Raw genomic sequence first — 19,859 nt, forward strand, 5'->3', positions numbered from 1 at the left:
TGGTGAGAGAGGGCATCCTTGTCTTGTGTGTATTTTCAAAGGGAATGCTTCCAGCTTTTGCCCATTCAGTATGGCATTGGCTGTGAGTTTGTCATAAATAACGCTTATTATTTTGAGATATGTTCCTTCAACATCTAGTTTATTGAGTGTTTTTAGCATGAAAGGATGTTGAATTTTTCTGCATCTATTGAAATATTCATGTGGTTTTTGTCATTGGTTCTGTTTATGTGATGAATTATGTTTATTGATTTGCATAAATTGAACCAGCCTTGTATTCCAGGGGTGAAGCCAACTTGATCGTGGTGAATAAGCTTTTTAATGTGCTGCTGAAGTTGGTTTGCCAGTGTTTTATTGAGGATTTTCACATCGATGTTCATCAGGGATATTGGCCTGAAATTTTCTTATTTTGTTGTATCTCTGCCAGGTTTTAGTATCAAGATGTTGCTGGACTCATAAAATGAGTTAGGGAGGAGTCCCTCTTTTTCTATCCTTTGAAATAGTTTCAGAAGGAATGGTACCAGCTCCTCTTTGTACCTCTGGTAGAATTCAGCTGTGAATCCATCTAGTCCTGGGCTTTTGTTTTTTATTGGTAGGCTATTAATTATACTGCCTCAGTTTCAGAACTTGTTATTCATCTATTCAGGGATTCCACTTCTTCCTGGTTTAGTCTTGGATGGGTGTATGTGTCCAGGAATTTATCCATTTCTTCTAGATTTTCTAGTTTATTTGCACAGAGGTTTTTATAATATTCTCTGATTGTAGTTTGTATTTCTGTGGGATGAGTGGTGATATCCTCTTTATCATTTTTTATTGTGTCTATTTGATTCTTCTCTTTTTTCTTCTTTATTTGTTTGCCTAGCAATCAATCTATTTTGTTAATCTTTTCACAAAAAACAGTTTTTGAATTCATTGATTTTTTGAAGGGTTTTTCATGTCTCTATCTCTTTCAGTTCTGCTCTGATCTTAGTTATTTATTGTTTTCTGCTAGCTTTTGAATTTGTTTGCTCTTGCTTCTCTAGTTTTTATAAATGTGATGTTAGGATTTCGATTTTAGGTCTTTCCTGCTTTCTCCTGTGGGCATTTAGTGCTATAAATTTCCTTCTAAACACTGCTTTAGCTGTGTCCCAGAGGTTCTGGTACATTGTGTCTTTGTTCTCATTGGTTTCAAAGAATTTCTTTATTTCTGCCTTAATTTCATTATTTACCCAATAGTCATTTAGGAGCAGATTGTTCAGTTTCCATGTAGTGGTGTGGTTTTGAGTGAGTTTTTGTTTTTTGTTTTTTGGGGTTTTTTTTGACAGAGTCTTGCTCTGTCACTCAGGCTGGAGTGTAGTGGCACAATTGCGGCTCACTGCAAGCTCTGTCTCCTGGGTTCATGCCATTCTCCTGCCTCAGCCTCCCAAGTAGTTGGGACTACAGGCGCCTGCCACCACACCTGGCTAATTTTTTGCATTTTTAGTACAGGCGGGATTTCACTGTGTTAGCCAGGATGGTCTCGATCTTCTGACCTCGTGATCTGCCCACCTTAGCCTCCCAAAGTGCTGGAATTACAGGCGTGAGCCACCGCACCCAGTCTTGAGTGAGTTTCTTAATCCTGAGTTCTAGTTAGATTGCCCTGTGGTCTGAGAGACAGTTTGTTATGTTTTCTGTTCTTTTGCATTTGCTGAGGAGTGTTTTACTTCTAATTATGTGGTCAATTTTAGAATAAGTGCAATGTGGTGCTGAGAAGAATGTCTATTCTGTTGATTTGGGGTGGAGAGTTCTGTAGATGTCTATTAGGTCCACTTGGTCCAGAGCTGAGTTCAAGTTCTGAATATCCTTGTTAATTTTCTGTCTCATTGATCTGTCAAATATTGACAGTGGGGTGTTAAAGTGTCCCACTATTATTGTGTGGGAGTCTAAGTCTCTTTGTAGGCCTCTAAGAACTTGCTTATGAATCCGGGTGCTCCTGTATTGGGTGCATGTATATTTAGGATAGTTAGCTATTCTTGTTGCATTGATCGCTTTATCATTATGTGATTCCCTTCTTTTCTTTTTTGATCTTTGTTGATTTAAAGTCTGTTTTATCAGAGACTAGGATTGCAACCCCTGCTTTTTTTTTTTTTTTTTGCTTTCCATTTGCTTGTTAAATATTCCTTCATCCCTTTATTTTGAGCCTGTGTGTGTCTTTCATGTGGAATTGGTTACCTGAATACAGTACACCAATGGGTTTTGACTCTTTATCCAATTTGCTAGTCTTTGTCTTTTAATTGGGGCATTTAGCCCATTTACATTTAAGGTTAATATTGTTATGTGTGAATTGATCCTGTTATTATGATGCCAGCTGGTTATTTTGCACATTAGTTGATGCAGTTTCTTTACAGTGTCGATGGTCTTTACATTTTGGTATGTTTTTGCAGTGGCTGGTACTGGTTTTTCTTTTCCATATTTAGTGCTTCCTTTGGAGCTCTTGTAAGGCAGGCCTGGTGGTGACAAAATCCCTCACCATTTACTTGTCTGTAAAGGATTTTATTTCTCCTTCACTTATGAAGCTTAGTTTAGCTGGCTATGAAATTCTGGGTTGAAAATTCTTTTCTTTAAGAATGTTGAATATTGGCCCCCACTCTCTTCTGGCTTGTAGAGATTCTGCAGAGAGATCAGCTGTTAGTCTGATGGGTTTCCCTTTGTGGGTAACCCGACCCTTCTCTCTAACTGCCCTTAACATTTTTTCCTTCATTTCAACCTTGGTGAATCTGATGATTATATGTCTTGGGGTTGCCCTTATTGAGGAGTATCTTAGTGGTGTTCTCTGTAATTCCTGAATTTGAATGTTGGCCTGTCTTGCTAGGTTAGGGAAGTTCTCTTGGATAATATCTGGAAGTGTGTTTTCCAACTTAGATCTATTCTCCCTGTCACTTTCAGGTACACCAATCAGACGTAGGTTTGGTCTTTTCATATAGTCCCATATTTGGAGGCTTTGTTTGTTCCTTTTCATTCTCTTTTCTTTAATCTTGTCTTCATGCTTTATTTCATTAAATTGATCTTCAATCTCTGATATCCTTTCTTCCATTTGATCAATTTGGCTATTGATACTTGTGTATGCTTCATAAAGTTCTCATGCTATGTTTTTCAACTCCATCAGGTTCTTTATGTTCTTCTCTAAACTGGTTATTCTAGTTATCAATCCCTGTAACCTTTTATCAAGGTTCTTAGCTTCCTTGCATTGGGCTAGAACATGATCCTTTAGCTAGGAGGAGTTTATTATTACCCACCTTCTGAAGCCTACTTCTGTCAATTTGTCAAACCCATTCACTATCCAGTTTTGTTCCCTTGTTGGTGAGGAGCTGTGATCCTTTGGAAGGAAGAGTCATTCTGGTTTTTGGAATTTTTGATATTTTTGCACTGGTTTTTCCTTATCTTCATGGATTTATGTACCTTTGATCTTTGATGCTGATAACCTTTGGATGGGATTTTTGTGTGGGTGTCCTTTTTGTTGATGTTGATGTTATTACTTTCTGTTTGTTAGTTTTCCTTCTAACAGAGGAGTTTGCTGGAGGTTGACTCCAGAACTGTTTGCCTGGATATCACCAGCAGAGGCTGCAGAACAACAAAGATTGCTGCCTGCTCCTTCCTCTGGAAGCCTTGTCTCAGAGGGGCACCTGCCAGATGCCAGCCAGAGCTCTATTGTATGAGGTGTCTGTTGACCCCTGCTGGGAGGTGTCTCCCAGTCAGGAAGCATGGGGTTCAGGGACCCACAGGATTCAGGGGCCCACATGAGGAGGCAGTCTGTCCCTTAGCAGAGCTCAAGTGCTGTCCTGAAAGATCCGCCCCTCTCTTCAGAGCCGGCATTCAGGAATTTTTAAGTCTGTTGAAGCTGTGCCCACAGCCGCCCCTTCCCCAGGTGCTCTGTCCCAGGGAGATGGAAGCTTTATCTATGAGTCCCTGACTGGGGCTTCTGCCTTTCCTTCAGAGATGCCCTGCCCAGTGATGAGGAATCTAGAGAGGCAGTCTGACTACAGCAACTTTGCTGTGCTGTAGTGGGCTCTGCCCCGTTGGAACTTCCTGGCAGCTTTGTTTACACTGTGAGGGGAAAACCACCTACCCAAGCCTCAGTAATGGCAAATACCCCTCCCCCACCAAGCTCAGGCATCTCAGGTCGACTTCAGACTGCTGCTGTGCTGGCAGCAAGAACTCAAGCCAGTGGATCTTAGCTTGCTGGGCTCTGTGGGGGTGGCATCTGCTGAGAAAGACCACTTGGCTCCCTGGCTTTAGCCCCCTTTCCAGAGGAGTGAATGGTTCTGTCTAGCTGGTTTTCCAGGTGCCACCAAGGTACAGAAAAAAAAACTCCTGCAGCTAGCTCAGTGTCTGCCCAAACAGCAGCCAAGTTTTGTGCTTGAAACCCAGGGCCCTGGTGGTATAGGCACCTGAGGGATTCTCCTGGTCTGCAGGTTGCAAAAACCATGGAAAAAGCGTAGTATCTGGGCTAGATAGCATCATTCCCCCATGGCATAGTCCCTCAAGGCTTCCCTTGGCTAGGGGAGGGAGTTCCCCAACCCCTTGCACTTCCCAGGTGAGGTGATGCCCCACTCTGCTTCTGCTTGCCCTCCATGAGCTGTGCCCACTGTCTAACCAGTCCCAGTGAGATGAGCTGGGTACCTCAGTTGGAAATGCAGAAATCACCCACTTTCTGCATTGATCTCACTGGGAGCTGCAGACCGGAACTCTCCCTATTCAGCCATCTTGCCAGTCACCCTATCCTCATTTTATAGATAAGCTTCCCTCAAAGAAGTTAAGTAATTTGTTCTATCCAAGGTTACCTAGTTAGAAAAGGCAGACCAGAACCCAGCCTCTATGCTCTTTCTGCCATCTGTTCCCTTATTATACAGCTCCACTAGTTGGTGCTGACTCTCATATATGAGAATACAGATATGATTGGGATCAAGTAGTGGAAAGTCTTATATTTGTGGTTGAGGAATTTCCATTTGGTCTGATAGGCAATTACACTCTCCAAGTGAAATGAAAGTTGCATTTTAATTGGTAACATCTAGCAATGGTGTACGGATTTTACTAGTTAAATCTCTACAAACAGATGATGCTATGGTTTCTAGGCATCAGCTAAAAAGTCTGAGGTTAGGATGGTGATATTGTACATATAGAGTAGGGATAAAGTATAAGAAATATGATACAAAAACAATGGAGATAACTCAGCCAATTGATTGTGAAGTATAAAAGAGAGAAGAATTAAAGAAAACATCCCAATAGTGGCTACCAACTGAGTGAGATCAGTTTGAGGAGATGGATAAATTCAGATAGAGTTTGAGGTAGAGGCAGAATCTCCAAATAAGACTATTCTGTAGGCAACTAAAAATATTGGAACTACAGCTCAAGTTAGAATTTAGGAAAAGCCATTTGAGTTCTCCTAGTCCCAGATTTTTTTCTTTACTTGTAAAATAGGGATAAAAATGCCAATTTAGCCTGTCTCAAGGATAGCCAGTGGAGCAAATGAGATATCTGAAAAGAAAATTCTTTGCAAACTATAAAACAAAAATATGGGCTGTCAAAAGGCGTATCTGGGAGGCAGAGGCAAAGAAACAGTACAAAGTTTCCATGGTGGGTAAATCCTTTGAGGAAATATAGACAGAGGTGAGCCAAGGACAAAGATGGGGCTCCAGTGGGTGTCCACAATAGGGTAAAGATGAAATGACTGGGGGTCAGAAGGGCGAGCAGTCAGGAAATGGAAAACCATGAGGCCTCAGGGCTACAGAAGTCAGATGAGTGGAGGTTTCAAAGATGTGAGAATTGAAGTCTACAGAGTGACTGAAAAAGGAGTTTGAGAAAAGACCAGTAGAACTGGCTGCTGAGCAGGGACAAATGATCTTAATCTTAGTCATGTAAAATTCTGAGGAGGGTCTCCTCTGAGGTGGAGGGCATGGGGCAGGGAAGGCGTATTGCTGTAGATTAGGAAGAAGATAATCACAAAGAAACAACACCAGAGTCCTCTGGTTCAGGGTGTCTAGGTGCAAAACAACAAGAAGAAATGGTACAGAATTTCAGTTGGTCACAGAGTTTGGTAGGAGGAATCACTAGCATTTGGTGCTCAGAGAGCAAAGGTTACACAGCTACAGAGTGGGAAGGTTGAGTCAAGCCTGGTCTCCTGGATTTCTGGTAGACTCTACATTCTACCACACTATGGCTCAGGTGTATGATGTTCAGAGAGGAGGAGAGATGAACAGAGGAAGAAACTGAAGTTACATGAGAAAGATGCACTGCCAGTAAGAGTCACGGTGACCCAGGGAGAAGAAGTACACATCCTCCCTCCCTGACTCAAAGTCTTTCTCCAGCAACAAACCTTTTGCAGTAACTGCAGAACTCAAAGGCATCCTCTCTCCTTCCTGAGGTCACTGTCTCAACTGCTGCTTTTTTTTTTTTAATTAGCTTCCTGCCTTCAGCTTTCTACACAACCCCTCTGATCACTGATAACTTTCCTGTACTGAATCACCTGGTACTTTTTTTTTTTTTTTTGAGACAGAGTCTCACTCTATCACCCAGGCTGGAGGGCAGTGGCGCAATCTCGGCTCACTGCTGCAACCTCCGCCTTCAGGGTTCAAGTTATTCTTGTGCCTCAGCCTCCTGAGTATCTGGGATTTATAGGCAAGCACCACCACACTTCTCCATACCAAGGAATTGGGATTTCATCCTGAGGGCAGTGAGAGCCTCTGAAAGGTGAAGAGCAGATCTGTGTTCTAGAGAGGTGACACTGGCAGCAGATGAGGACAGTTTGGTGGAGGCAAGCCCAAGTACAGAGAGGGTAGTTTTTGTATTTTTAGTAGAGATGAAGTTTCGCCATGTTGGCAAGGCTGGTCTTGAACTCCTGGCCTCAAGTGATCTGCCCACCTCGGCCTCCCAGAGTGCTGGGATTACAGGCACGAGCCACCGCACTGGGTCCACCTGTTACTTTTTATTCCCATTGAACACTCACTTCTCCTTAAAGGAGTCTTTTTCTCAGCCTTCTTGGCATTGTGTTCTTGTATCATTTGGCCAGTCTTTGTATCATTTGGCCAGACTCTCCTTGTATCATTTGGCCAGTCTTTCTCAATCATCGTTCCAGCCTCTTCTCTCTGCCTGTCCCTTAATTGTTGGTGTTCCCCAAGGTTCAATCCTCCTTCGTTCTCACACCCCCCTGTGTGAGCCTCTCCACTCCTCTGGCTTCAGTTACCATCAAGTGCTGACAGCCTTACGTTTATCAGGTTCAGGTTCACCTAGTTCCTCCTCCCCAGCTATATAGAGCAACAGGATAGCTCCATTTGCCTATTTCTTGAATGCCTCAAATCCAAAATGCCCCAAATTAAACTCCCCATTTCTTCAGCCCAATCAGCATTTTCTCCATAGGTTCCTTTTATTCATGAAAGGCACCACTTCCTTCCCCTAATACCTGAGATGAACCTTGACTTCCCTTTTCCCTGACCTTCTATATTTAGTCCACCCACAGTCTGGTCAGTTCTCACTCCTTTATAGCTCTCAGTCCCCTCCAGGTCTGTGCAGCCTCTCTGTCCTGCACAATCACAAGAGCACCCCTACTCACCTCTCTGTACTTGGGCTTGCCTCTCAAACTGTCCTCATCTGCTGCCAGCGTCACCTCTCTAAAGTGCAGGTCTGCTCTCCACCTTTCAGAGGCTCTCACTGCCCTCAGGATGAAACCCCAATGCCTTGGTATAGAGAAAGGCCCCGCAGGAACCGCTCTCTGCCCACCCATCCTCCTTGCATGCCTCACCTAGTCTCCACTATATTACTTACACTTCCCCAACTTGCCATGTGCTCTCAACTTCGGGCCTTTGTACATCGTTTTCCACTGCCCAAAGTCCCTGTCCCTCTCTCCTTAGTCAATTCGTCTCCCTCAGAACCTTAAAAAATCACCCCCCCATTCCCCAAGGCTGGTGTGGTCCCTCCCCTGCATTCTCATAGCACTCTTGAGGTTTCTATCTGTGGGCCCTTCTTCCTCATAGAGCTTTGTCCTGTTGACTTGTTTGACCCAGTCACCACTCCACAGGTTCCTTTTGGTCCGAGATCATGTTTTCTTTACTGTCATATACACAGGGCTGAATATATGTGGTGCAGAGAAGCAGGACAGTGTTTTGATTGAGCAGACAACTGGATTCAAGCCACATCCTACCACTAACTTGCAAGGGAATTTGGGCACACAAGTTATTCCATGCCTGTGCACTTTGGTCTTCTCATCTATAAAATGATCAAATCAGAGTACTTAGAGCTATTATCAAGTAAGAGTAGCAAGGATTGTTTGAGGACTAATTGAGTTAGTAACATAAGGAGCATGGCAGAGTGCCCGGCACAGAGTAACAGAGTACAACTCGCTGTTGCTGCCCCTTGTTGGATGAAGGAGCATCTGTGGCTTGAGGTGGGGTGGGCTGATAAAGAAAATGCCTTTCCCCAGAGCCCTTGGGCAGGTTTGACCAAGACAGATAGCTTGAAGTGAGGAGTCTTGAGGGTAGCAATCAGAAAGTCAAGAACCTCGATGCCAGTTTACCAGAAGAGTTTCCAATGTGGGAGTTACAGATGGCAGAGACAGTGGGCAAACAGTATACTCAGAAGGTCACTGAGTAGCAACTAGGGAGGCTTGCGCATGGCAGGTCTACCAGTTTTCCCCCTCTGTCTCAGGGCTGCTCTACACAGAAGCCTATCATTATTTCCTTGTTAAGATGATGCAAAGTGCACCAACCTCTGTTCTCCAGGTTATTTGCACTGTAGCAATTTGCCACAAGGTCAGGGTAGCTCGTTGTCTAATTGCACACTGCTTGTGGCTATTCTGGGTTTGTTTGTGTCAATGCATCTTCAGACTCCGCGGGCAGGACACAGATTCAAATCTGGGAACAAAAGGTGAGCAAACCCATCTGCTCATAGTCAGTGTTGATGGAGAGGGGTTAGTGGGGGAGGAGTCTGTGCCAATATCTAATGATCCCATAAGAATGTATCAAAAGATACATTTTTCTAAGTATAAATAAAAATAACATCTGTGAGATCCGGAACAGTTGCAGCTTTGCTATCACTGTGACAACATTCTAAGCATCGACGTAAGCTATTCACCCTCATCAGACTTTAACTGGTCACGCAGCATGTTTGGTTTTCTTCCTAACTCAAATATGGAATCTCCATCTGCTGCTGCTGCTCCCTGTCTCTTCTTTGTTGTTTAATTACCAGCAAAGCTGCAGGAGATGAAGTCTTAATTCTGTCTTTGTTCTGAATCCCCTTTCAGTACAGTAAGCTGTGCACATGCTTACTCCTTTCCCATTAAGGCCGTGGAAATTATGCTGCCAAATTATTTCCCAGTTTCCCTTGAATTTACCTCTTCATATATTTCTCAGCTTCCTGTCACATACTTCATTGGTCTGGCTAATTTTTACAGTCACATCTAGCAGACAATTTTCTTTTCTTTTCTTTCTTTTTTCTTTTTCTTTCTTTCTTTTTTATTTTCAGTCTAGTGAAATGTTGCAGTGTGGTGTAGTCAAATGTATTTTATATTGGCAGGAAAGTACAATAAAAATATTTTAAAGGTTTCTCAAGAGACAGTGTTGAGCTAAATGGAATTTGGAATATGGGCTGGCCCTGCTTTTTGCTGGTAGCCTTTAGCTACATGAGGTTTCTAGGAAGGATGTTTGTGTATTTTTTTTTTTTTTCGTTTAGCTTTCTGGGGAATAAGATGCTCTTAGTATCAACGCCTCTGGCTTCTGTGATTATACTCTCCCTACAACTGCGGCTGTTTGACAACCATCTATCACTCTTGTTTCCCATTCCCATCCAGCCCACTGTGGGGCCTAGAACCAACCCCAACCTCAAGCAGAGGAACTGAAACAATTCTAGAACTCAGTGTTGCCCTTGGTGTTGCTCTGATCTTGATCTTGTGCCTCAATTCTAACATTAAACTTCTCTTTTGTTCCTGAGATGTTGTTCCCAGTTCATTAGGGGAAATGGACCCTTGTTTTGGCATTCTTGGTCTGAGTCTCTGCGCTCAAGGCTTTATCTAACTCAGAACTCGGGACTCAGGGCCCACCTGCACTAGCCATGCCTCCTCCTAAGTCTGAAGTTCTCTCCTTGCACTGTGGCCTGGTAGTAAGGGCCTTGCTGCTTACAAACGGACTTCCCCAATGAAGTCTGCCTTCCTCCCCAGTTGCTTAAGAAGTCCTTATTGCTGGGGTCTGTTTTTGGTCTACCTGCTCCCCTCAAATCCTTGGTGGATGACCAATTACTGTTGTTTTGGTGACCTCTTGTCTGTGGTCATGCCTGCTGGATTTCATGTCCTGCCTTTGACAAGGAACTTACCCCAGCATCTGTATCTTACAGTGTCCCTGAGGCCCTGCTATATTCCAGCAAGGGAGAAGTCCAGGGCTTGGTCCTGCCTGTCTTGAGCTGCCCTTTTCACTGCAATTCACAGTCCTATTGATCTTGAGATAGAACAAGTGGTGGTCTTCATGGTCAAAGAGTTAAATCAAAGCTTTCAAATACTTTTTCAGCCCCTTTTCTAACTTCTTAAACTGTAAGGTTTCCCTAAGATTCTAACAGAATCTTGGCTCTAAAGTCAGGTTTTTTAAGACTAAAGTAGGTTCTATATGGCCATGTGGATGGACAAGAATGTCCTTTTCAATAAAAAGCCATTTGTAATGAAATCTTTATGTAAAAATTCCTCTGACTGATTCCATATCAGTCTTAGTTCTCATGCCTTGTCTCCTTGTCCCCTAGGCTCTGTGTGTTAACTCTGGTTCTAGTGCCCTGCCCATCCAGAGCTGAAACGTAATTATGACGTTAATCCGGCTCCACATTTTCTTTATTGACCTGGTTTGGGCAAGCTGCCTGTACCACTTCTAGTATTCCAACGGAGTACCTTCTGATTGTGCATTTAGTCCTGCTGTCCTGGCCCTGCCAACTGACAGAAAGTATAATTCACTGTAAGATTGAGTTAAGACACTATCTCCAAGCTTCTAGTTTTGTTGTATTCACTTTCCTGAGTCAGGCTGACAGAGTTCCAGCCTCTATGTGACTATTTCCCTGAATTATATATGCCACCCTGACCTGTCTCCTGAGCTCTAAAGTATGTGGTCTCCATTCCAGCTAATGGCCTCACCATTCACCTTACAATCTAAGCTAGGAACCTCAGACTTGCTGTTGAGATACATCAAAACAAAAGAGCCATTATCCATGTAATCAGAACTAAGGCCCGGGCAGTCAACTCAGAAATAGGATTGGATGCTTAGCTCTGCACATGAGAAATTGCATCATATCAGTTCTCAAGAAATCAGCTTACACCCATAGAACTCATAGGGAACTACACCCACAGAACTAATAGGGAACTAATTTTTTTTAACTTTTATTATAGATTCAGGGGTACATGTGCAGGTTTGTTATATAGGTATATTCGTGTCACAGGGATTTCTTGTATGGATTATTTTGTCACTCAAGTACCTAGCTTAGTACCCAATAACTATTTTTTCTGATATTCTCCCTTCTCCCCCATCCAGATCTCAAGTAGATCCCAGCGTTTGTTGTTCTTCTCTTTGTGTCCATCTGTTCTCATAATTTAGCTCCCACTTATAAGTGAGAACTTGTGGTATTTGGTTTTCTCTTCCTACATAAGTTTGCTAAGGATGATGGCCCCCAGCTCCATCCATGTTCCTGCAAAGGACAAGATCTCGTTCTTTTTTATGGTTATATAGTATTCTATGGTGTATATGTACCACATTTTCTTTATCCAGTCTACCATTGATGGACACGTAGGTTGATTCCATGTCTTTGCTATTGTGAATAGTGCCGCAATGAACATGTGCGTGCATGTGTCTTTATGATAGAATGATTTATATTCCTTTGGGCATATACCCAGTAGTGGAATTGCTGGGTCAAATGGTAGTTCTGTTTTTAGCTCTTTGAAGAATCCTCAGACAACTTTCCACAATGTCTGAACTAATTTACACTCTCACAAATAGTGTTTAAGCATTTTCTTTTTTCTGCAACCTCTCCAGCATCTGTTTTCTTTGACTTTTTAATCATAGCCATTCTGACTGGTGTGAAATGTTATCTCATTGTGTTTTTGATTTGCATTTATCTAATGATCAGTGATATTGAGCTTTTTTTCATATGCTTATTGGCCACATGTATAATATGTCTTCTTTTTTAAAAGTTTCTGTTCATGTCCTTTGTCTACTTTTTAATGGAGTTTTCTTTCTTATAGGTTGGTTTAAGTTCTTTATAAATGCTGGATATTAGACCTTTGTCAGATGCATAGTTTGCAAAAATTTTCTCCAATTCGTAGGTTGTCTGTTACTCTGTTGAGTTTCTTTTGCTGTGCAGAAGCTTTTAAGTTTAATTACATCCCATTTATCAATTTTTGCTTTTGTTGTAATTGCTTTTGGCATCTTCATCATGAAATCTTTGCCAGACAGGGAACTAATTTTTAACCCAGAATTCTGTTTGGTAAATTTAGAATGGGGATTATAATGGGGTATCCAACTTTCCTTTTATTGCATTCTTACAGTTCACAATCCATAGTCACTTTTTTAAAACATTTATTTTACAGAGAGTCTCACTCTGTCATCCAGACTAGAGTACAGTGGCATGATCATAACTCACTGCAACCTCAAACTCCTGGGCTCAAGCAATCCTCTTGCCTCAGCCTCCTGAGTAGCCAGGACGATAGGTACACAATACCATGCCTGGCTAATTTTTAAAAATTACTTTTTGTAGAGATGGGGGGATCTCACTATGTTGACCAGGCTGATCTTGAACTCTGGGCCTCAAGTGATCCTCCCACCTTGGCCTCCCAAAATGTTGGGATGACAGGTCCATAGTCCCTCTTCCAGAGAAACTTCCCTGAGCAGATGAGTTATCAGAGGGTTCCATGGAAGAAACAGGCTTTGAGTAAAGGAGTGGAGTAATCTTGAGAGATTCTCATTATGAGCATGTCAGAATAATCAGAGTAATCCGTGTTTCTATAGAGAGATGGCATCAACTCTCACATTCACATAAGGTGTAAAAAGTAAACTCCTCTTGATGTCTTTCTAGCAAGCATCAAGAGGAGTTTACTTGTTATACCTTATGTGAATGTGAGAGTTTATGCCATCAACTCATCCTTGGTAGCTAATGAGAAGACAGGTGTTGAAGTTAGATCATCCCTACATTCATTCACAAAGTTGGAACAATGAGGGAGCACTTAGTGCAAAGTACCCTGAGAAGCACACACTGTCTCTCTACCTCTCATATAATACAACAACTCTATGAAATAGATCTTACATATCCTTGCTGTGGTTGAGTTATGCACTCGCAAACGGTATGTCCAAGTCCTAACCCCAGGTACCTGTGAAAGTGGCCTTATTTGGAAATAAGGTCTTTGCAGATGTAATGTTAAGATGAAGTCATACTGAATATGGTGGACCCTAAGTCCTATATGACTGGTGTCCTTATAAGAAAAGGAAACGACACAGAGACACAGAGAAAAGACAATGTGAAGAGACACAAGGAAAATGCCAATAATGACAGAGTCAAGAGATTGGAATCACATGTCTGTTAGGCAAGAAATACCAAGGATTGCTGGTAACCACCCGAAGCTAGAAGAGACAAGGATGGATTCTTCCCCAGAGCCTTCTAAGGAAGCACAGCCCTGCTGTATTAGTACACTGTCACACTGCTATAAAGAAAGACCTGAGACTGGGTAATTTATAAAGAAAAGAGGCTTTAATGGGCTCATGGTTACATAGGCTATACAAGAAGCATGGCCGCTTCTGCTTCTGGGGAGGCCTCGGGGAACTTTAACTCCTGGCGTAAGATGAAGCAGGAGCCGTTGTCTTACATGGCAGGAGCAGGAGGAAGAGAGAAGGGGGAGGTGCTACACACTTTTTTTTTTTTTTTTTTTTTTTTTTTTTTTTGAGAGGGAGTCACCCAGGCTAGAGTGCAGTGGCCAGATCTCGGCTCGCTGCAAGCTCTGCCTCCCGGGTTTACGCCATTCTCCTGCCTCAGCCTCCCGAGTAGCTGGGAATACAGATGCCCGCCACCTCGCCCGGCTAGTTTTTTTGTATTTTTTAGTAGAGACGGGGTTTCACCGTGTTATGGTCTCGATCTCCTGACCTCGTGATCCGCCCGTCTTGGCCTCCCAAAGTGCTGGGATTACAGGCTTGAGCCACTGCGCCCGGCCGGTGCTACACACTTTTAAACACTCACGAGAACTCACTCACTATCACGAGAACAGCACCGAGGGGATGGTGCTAAACCAATCATGTGAAATTGTTCCCATGATCCAATTACCTCCCACCAGGCCTCACCTCCAACACTGGAGATTACAATGGAACATAAGATTTGGGTGAACACAGATCCAAACCATATCCCCTGCTGACACCTTGATTACAGACTTCTGGCCTCCAGAATTGTGTGAGAGAGAATAAATTTCTGTTGTTTTAAGCTACCCTGTTTGTGATACTTTGTTAAGATAGCCCTAGGAAACTAGTACAAACTCCATTTTCCAAATGAAGTAAGGTATGCTCGGAAATGCTGCTTTACCCAATTGCAATTTCTTAGAGCTCCCTGACTGCAAACTCTTGAACCACATGCTCCTTTACTCCCTTGCTGTTTGATCTAGCCTATTAGGTGCTGGTTCCCTTTCTCTTCTGTTAACATCATATTCTAGGTAAATGACAACATCTTCAAGATAAATTACATAACAACATCAGCATTCTCCCAAGTCTGATTGTACAGAACATTAGTTCTATGAGATGTTAGACTGTTAGCATGCAAAAAAAAAAAAAAAAAAGTTTTCAAGGTTAAAAAAAAGAGACAGCGAAATTCTGTGTAAATCAGGCTTTTTTGTTTGTTTTTTTTCTGTAGGACCTCATAGAAACTTCAAAGTGTACTGTGAATCTCTAAAAGGGGCATATTAGAGCTTGCCGTGTTTCTCAGGCTGATTTGACCAAGAAAGTCTTTTCTTTACAGAGCATCTCGTGGATTCGTGTTTAGTGGGAGATACTGTGGGAAGTGCTAACTTGAAGGATTAATAACTCTTCTCTTTTCTTTTTTTGACATCATTTACATGCCAACCATGTTTTTTGAGTATTATCTTCACATAGATGTCTAAAGAAGAATTGAAAAATATTCTTGCTGCATCAGAAATATGTTGACAAACCACCTTTTGGGATAGGTTAAATTAACTACTGCTTTACCATACCTCCTTTATTCTTTAGATCATTATATGGATTCTCAGGGTCAAGGTCTTCTAGTCAAAGGCCATTAGGGACATGGCTGTCGTTAACAAAATTGGGTTCATGGACTTCTTGTATCCAGAGAAAATGTACACCATTGGAAACTGCGGTGTCTCAGGAAAGGTTGTTAGTCAGGAATTATACTATAAGATTTGTGCTCATGTTAGGTAATTTGAGGATAATATTCCAGGAAGTAGGGCTTTGCAGAAGCAAATGTGGTTTTTAGTTCTTCTAACAGACTCTGAAAACAGGGACCCAGATTATCGTACCCAAGCAATGAAAATATGTCCCCCCAAATTTGTGTGTTCTTTTCTAGATGTCCAATAGGCTTTCCTCCCACAGTCATGGCTGCTCCATAGTATTTATACATGTGCAGCAAGAAGTGGTTAGCACAAATTTCTCTTTAGCTAGCTAAGAAGAGATTTAAGGCTACGTGATAATCCATGACAACTCTGCCTTACAAATTTAAATTTAAACCTAGGCTTCCAGAGCAGAAGTAGTATAATTTATGACTTTTTTTCAGGCTCAGAGACAAGTTTTAGGTGATACTTTCCAGCTGTAGCTGTCATTGCTTGTATAGTGTCATTTTTAAGTGTCAACTTGACTGGATTAAGGAATACCTGAATAACTTGTAAAGCATGACTTTTGCGTATGTCTGTGAGGGTGTTTCCAGAGGAGATTATTTTGTGAATCAGTGGACTGTGTGGGGAACCTCTGCTCTCAATCAGTGGGCACTGTCTAATTGGCTTGGGGCCAGAATAGAGCAAAAAATAAGAGAAAGGGATTTGCTCTCTTGCTCCTGGAGCTGGGACATTCTTCTCCTTCTGCCCTTAGACATTAGAACTCCAGGCTCTCTGGCCTTAGGACTCCAGGACTTTCACCAGTGGGTCCCCGGGTTCTCAGGCCTTCAAACTCAGCCTGAGAATTACACCAGGTTCTGAGGCCAACTGAAGCACGCTGTTAGCATTCCAGGGTCTCTAGCTTGCAGATTGCCTGTTGTGGGACTTCTTAGCCTCCATAATTGTGTGAGCCAATTCCCCTAATAAATCTCCTCTCATCTAAATATCTATCTATCTATCTATCTATCTATCTATCTATCTATCTATCTATTATGTATCTACCAATTATCTATCATCTGTCAATCATCTATCAATCATCTATTATCTATCGATTATCATCTATCAATTACCCATCATCTATCAAATATCTATCATGTATCTATCATCTATCAGTTATCTATAATCTATCATTTATCTATCAATCATCTGTTATCTATCGATTATCTATCAATTATCTATCATCTATCTATCATCTATAATTCTATAATATCCTATTGGTTCTGTCTGTCTGAAGAACCCTGACCAAAACCATAGTATGCAACACAAGAATGCAGCCCTCTGTCTGAAGAGTTATCTCAAGTGGACTGTGCTTGAGTTTTTTGGAGATTTCTTTGCATACTTTTTAGGGAAACAACATCCACTGGAGGGGTGGTAGTTTTAAACAACTGAAATTCTCTAACAATTTTCCTGAATACACAGGAAAGTTAGTGTGTGGCAGGTGACCGTAAGCCTTATGTCCACATAAGAAGGACTGTCCTGGTGAAGCAGAAACTGTATTAATATTGGCAATTTAAAAATCGTTAATTACAACAGGAATTCACCATTTTCTTTATTTGGTCGTGGTGGAGGCAGTGTCACTAGAGATGGGAAAATTCCTTCAGTGAAGTCAAACAAGTCCTGCTAAGCAGGCTGGAGTGTCTCTGAAGTAACTATTTTTACCCAGGATAGGCCCAATCTTTGTTCTCACTCCTCAAGGATTAGAGTTTGTTGATAGGCTTGTAAGGACCTCAGCAGATGTATTTTTCCGGAGTGCAGTGGTGCAATCACGGCTCACTGTAGCCTCGACTTCCTGAGTTCAAGCAATCCTCCTGCCTCAGCTTCCCAAGTATCTGAGACTTCTTCTATTTTATAGGTGTTCTTGTAGTGTCAGGAGACCTCTTCTTCTTCTTCTTTTTTTTTTTTTTTGGTTATACTTTAAGTTATGGGATACATGTGCAGAATGTGCAGGTTTGTTACATAGGTATGCAAGGGCCATGGTGGTTTGCTACACCCAACAAACCGTCATGTACATTAGGTATTTCTTCTAATGCTATCTGTCCTCTAGCTTCCCACCTGCCAATAGGCCCTGGTGTGTGATATTCCCCTCCCTGTGTCCATATGTTCTCATTGTTCAACTCCCACTTGTAAGTGAGAACCTATGGTGTTTCCTTTTCTGTTCCTGTGTCAGTTTGCTGAGAATGATGGTTTCCAGCTTTATCCACGTCCCTGCAAAGGACATGAACTCATCCTTTTTTATGGCTGCATAGTATTCCATGGTGTATATGTGTCACATTTTCTTTATCCAGTCTATCATTGATGGACATTTGGGTTGGTTCCAAGTCTTTGCTATTTTGAGTAGTGCTGCAATAAACATACTTGTGAATATGTCTTTATAGTGCAATGATTTATAATCCCTTGGGTATATACCCAGTGATGGGATTGCTGGGTCAAAAGGTATTTCTGGTTCTAAATACTTGAGGAATCACCACACTGCCTTCCACAATGGCTGAACTAATTTACATTCCCACCAACAGTGTAAAAGCATTCCTATTTCTCCACGTCCTCTCCAGCATCTGTTGTTTCCTGACTTTTTAATGATTGCCATTCTAACTGGCATGAGATGGTACCTCACTGTGGTTTTGATTTACATTTTTCTAATGACCAGTGATAATGGGCTTTTCTTCATATGTTTGTTGGCCACATAAATGTCTTCTTTTGAGAAGTGTCTGTTCGTATCCTTTGCCCACTTTTGATGGGGTTGTTTGCTTATTCTCGTAAATTTGTTTAAGTTCCTTGTAGATTCTGGATATTAGCCCTTTGTCAGATGGATAAATTGCAAAAATTTTCTCCCATTCTGTAGGTTGCCTGTTCACTCTGATGATAGTTTCTTTTGCTGTGCAGAAGCTCTTTAGTTTAATTAGATCTCATTTGTCAATTTTGGCTTTTGTTGCCATTGCTTTTGTGTTTCAGTCATGAAGTCGTTGTCCATGCCTATGTCCTGAATGGTATTGCCTAGGTTTTCTTCTAGGGTTTTTATTATTTTACGTTTTATGTTTAAGTCTTTAACCTATCTTGAGTTAATTTTTGCATAATGTGTAAGGAAGGAGTCCAGGTTCAGTTTTCTGTATACGGCTAGCCAGTTTCCCCAGCACCATTTATTAAATAGGGAATCCTTTCCCCATTTCTTGTTTTTGTCAGGTTGTCAAAGATCAGATGGTTGCAGATGTGTGGTGTTATTTCTGCAGCCTTGGTTCTGTTCCATTGGTCTATATATCTGTTTTGGTACCAGTACCACACTGTTTTGGTTACTGTAGCCTTGTAGTATAGTTTGAAGTAAGATAGCATGATGCCTCCAGCTTTGTTCTTTTTGCTTAGGATTGTCTTGGCTATATGGCCTCTTTTTTGGTTCCATATGAAATTTAAAGTAGTTTTTTTTCTAATTCTGTGAAGAAACTCAATGGTAGCTAGATGGGGATAGCATTGAATGTATAAATTACTTTAGGCAGTGTGGCCATTTTCGTGATATTGATTCTTCCTATCCATGAACATGGAATGTTTTTCCATTTGTTTGTGTCCTCTCTTATTTCCTTAAGCAGTGGTTTGTAGTTCTCCTTGAAGAGTTCCTTCATATCCCTTGTAAGTTGTTTTCCTAGGTATTTTATTCTCTTTGTAACAATTGTGAATGGGAGTTCACTCATGAATTAGTTCTCTTCTTGTCTATTATTGGTGTATAGGAATGCATGTAATTTTTGCACATTGATTTTGTATCCTGAGACTTTGCTGAAGTTGTTTGCTGAAGGAGGTTTTAGGCTGAGATTATGGGGTTTTGTAAATATACAATCATGTCATCTGCAAACAGAGACAATTTGACTTCCTCTTTTCCTATTCGAATATGCTTTATTTCTTTCTCTTGCCTGATTGCCCTGGCCAGAACTTCCAATGCTATGTTGAATAGGAGTGGTGAGAGAGGGCATCCTTGTCTTCTGTGTATTTTCAAAGCGAATGCTTCCAGCTTTTGCCCATTCAGTATGATATTGGCTGTGGTTTTGTCATAAATAGCTCTTATTATTTTGAAATTATGTTTCATCAATATCTAGTTTATTGAGAGTTTTTAGCATAAAAGGGTGTTGAATTATGTCAAAGGCCTTTTCTGCATCTATTGAGATAATCATGTGATTTTTGTCATTGGTTCTGTTTCTGTGGTGAATTACATTTATTGATTTGTGTGTGTTGAACCAACCTTGCATCCCAGGGATGAAGCCAACTGGATTGTAGTGTATAAGCTTTTTGATGTGCTGCTGGATTAAGTTTGCCAGTATTTTATTGAGGATTTTTACACTGATGCTCATCAGGGAAATTGGCCTGAAATTTTCTTTTTTTTTTTTTTTTGTTATGTCTCTGTCAGGTTTTGGCATCAGGATGATGCTGGCCTCATAAAATGAGTTAGAGAGGAGTCCCTCTTTTTCTATTGTTTGGAATAGGTTCAGAAGAAATAGTACCAGCTCCTCTTTGTACCTCTGGTAGAATTCGGCTGTGA

At 41.5% G+C, this 19,859-nt stretch overlaps 2 protein-coding genes across 4 annotated transcripts in view; one reads left to right on the top strand and one right to left on the bottom strand.

Moving 5' to 3' along the window:
* The window catches only part of MED4 (mediator complex subunit 4), a 1,135,161-nt gene that overhangs the window by 611,220 nt on the left and 504,082 nt on the right, over positions 1–19,859 (bottom strand). The gene's annotated exons all lie outside the window — the stretch shown is intronic.
* Positions 1–19,859, top strand: part of CYSLTR2 (cysteinyl leukotriene receptor 2) — a 46,877-nt gene that overhangs the window by 13,527 nt on the left and 13,491 nt on the right. The gene's annotated exons all lie outside the window — the stretch shown is intronic.

Source organism: Macaca thibetana, chromosome 17 (assembly GCF_024542745.1).
Source record: "Macaca thibetana thibetana isolate TM-01 chromosome 17, ASM2454274v1, whole genome shotgun sequence".
NCBI lineage: Eukaryota > Metazoa > Chordata > Mammalia > Primates > Cercopithecidae > Macaca > Macaca thibetana.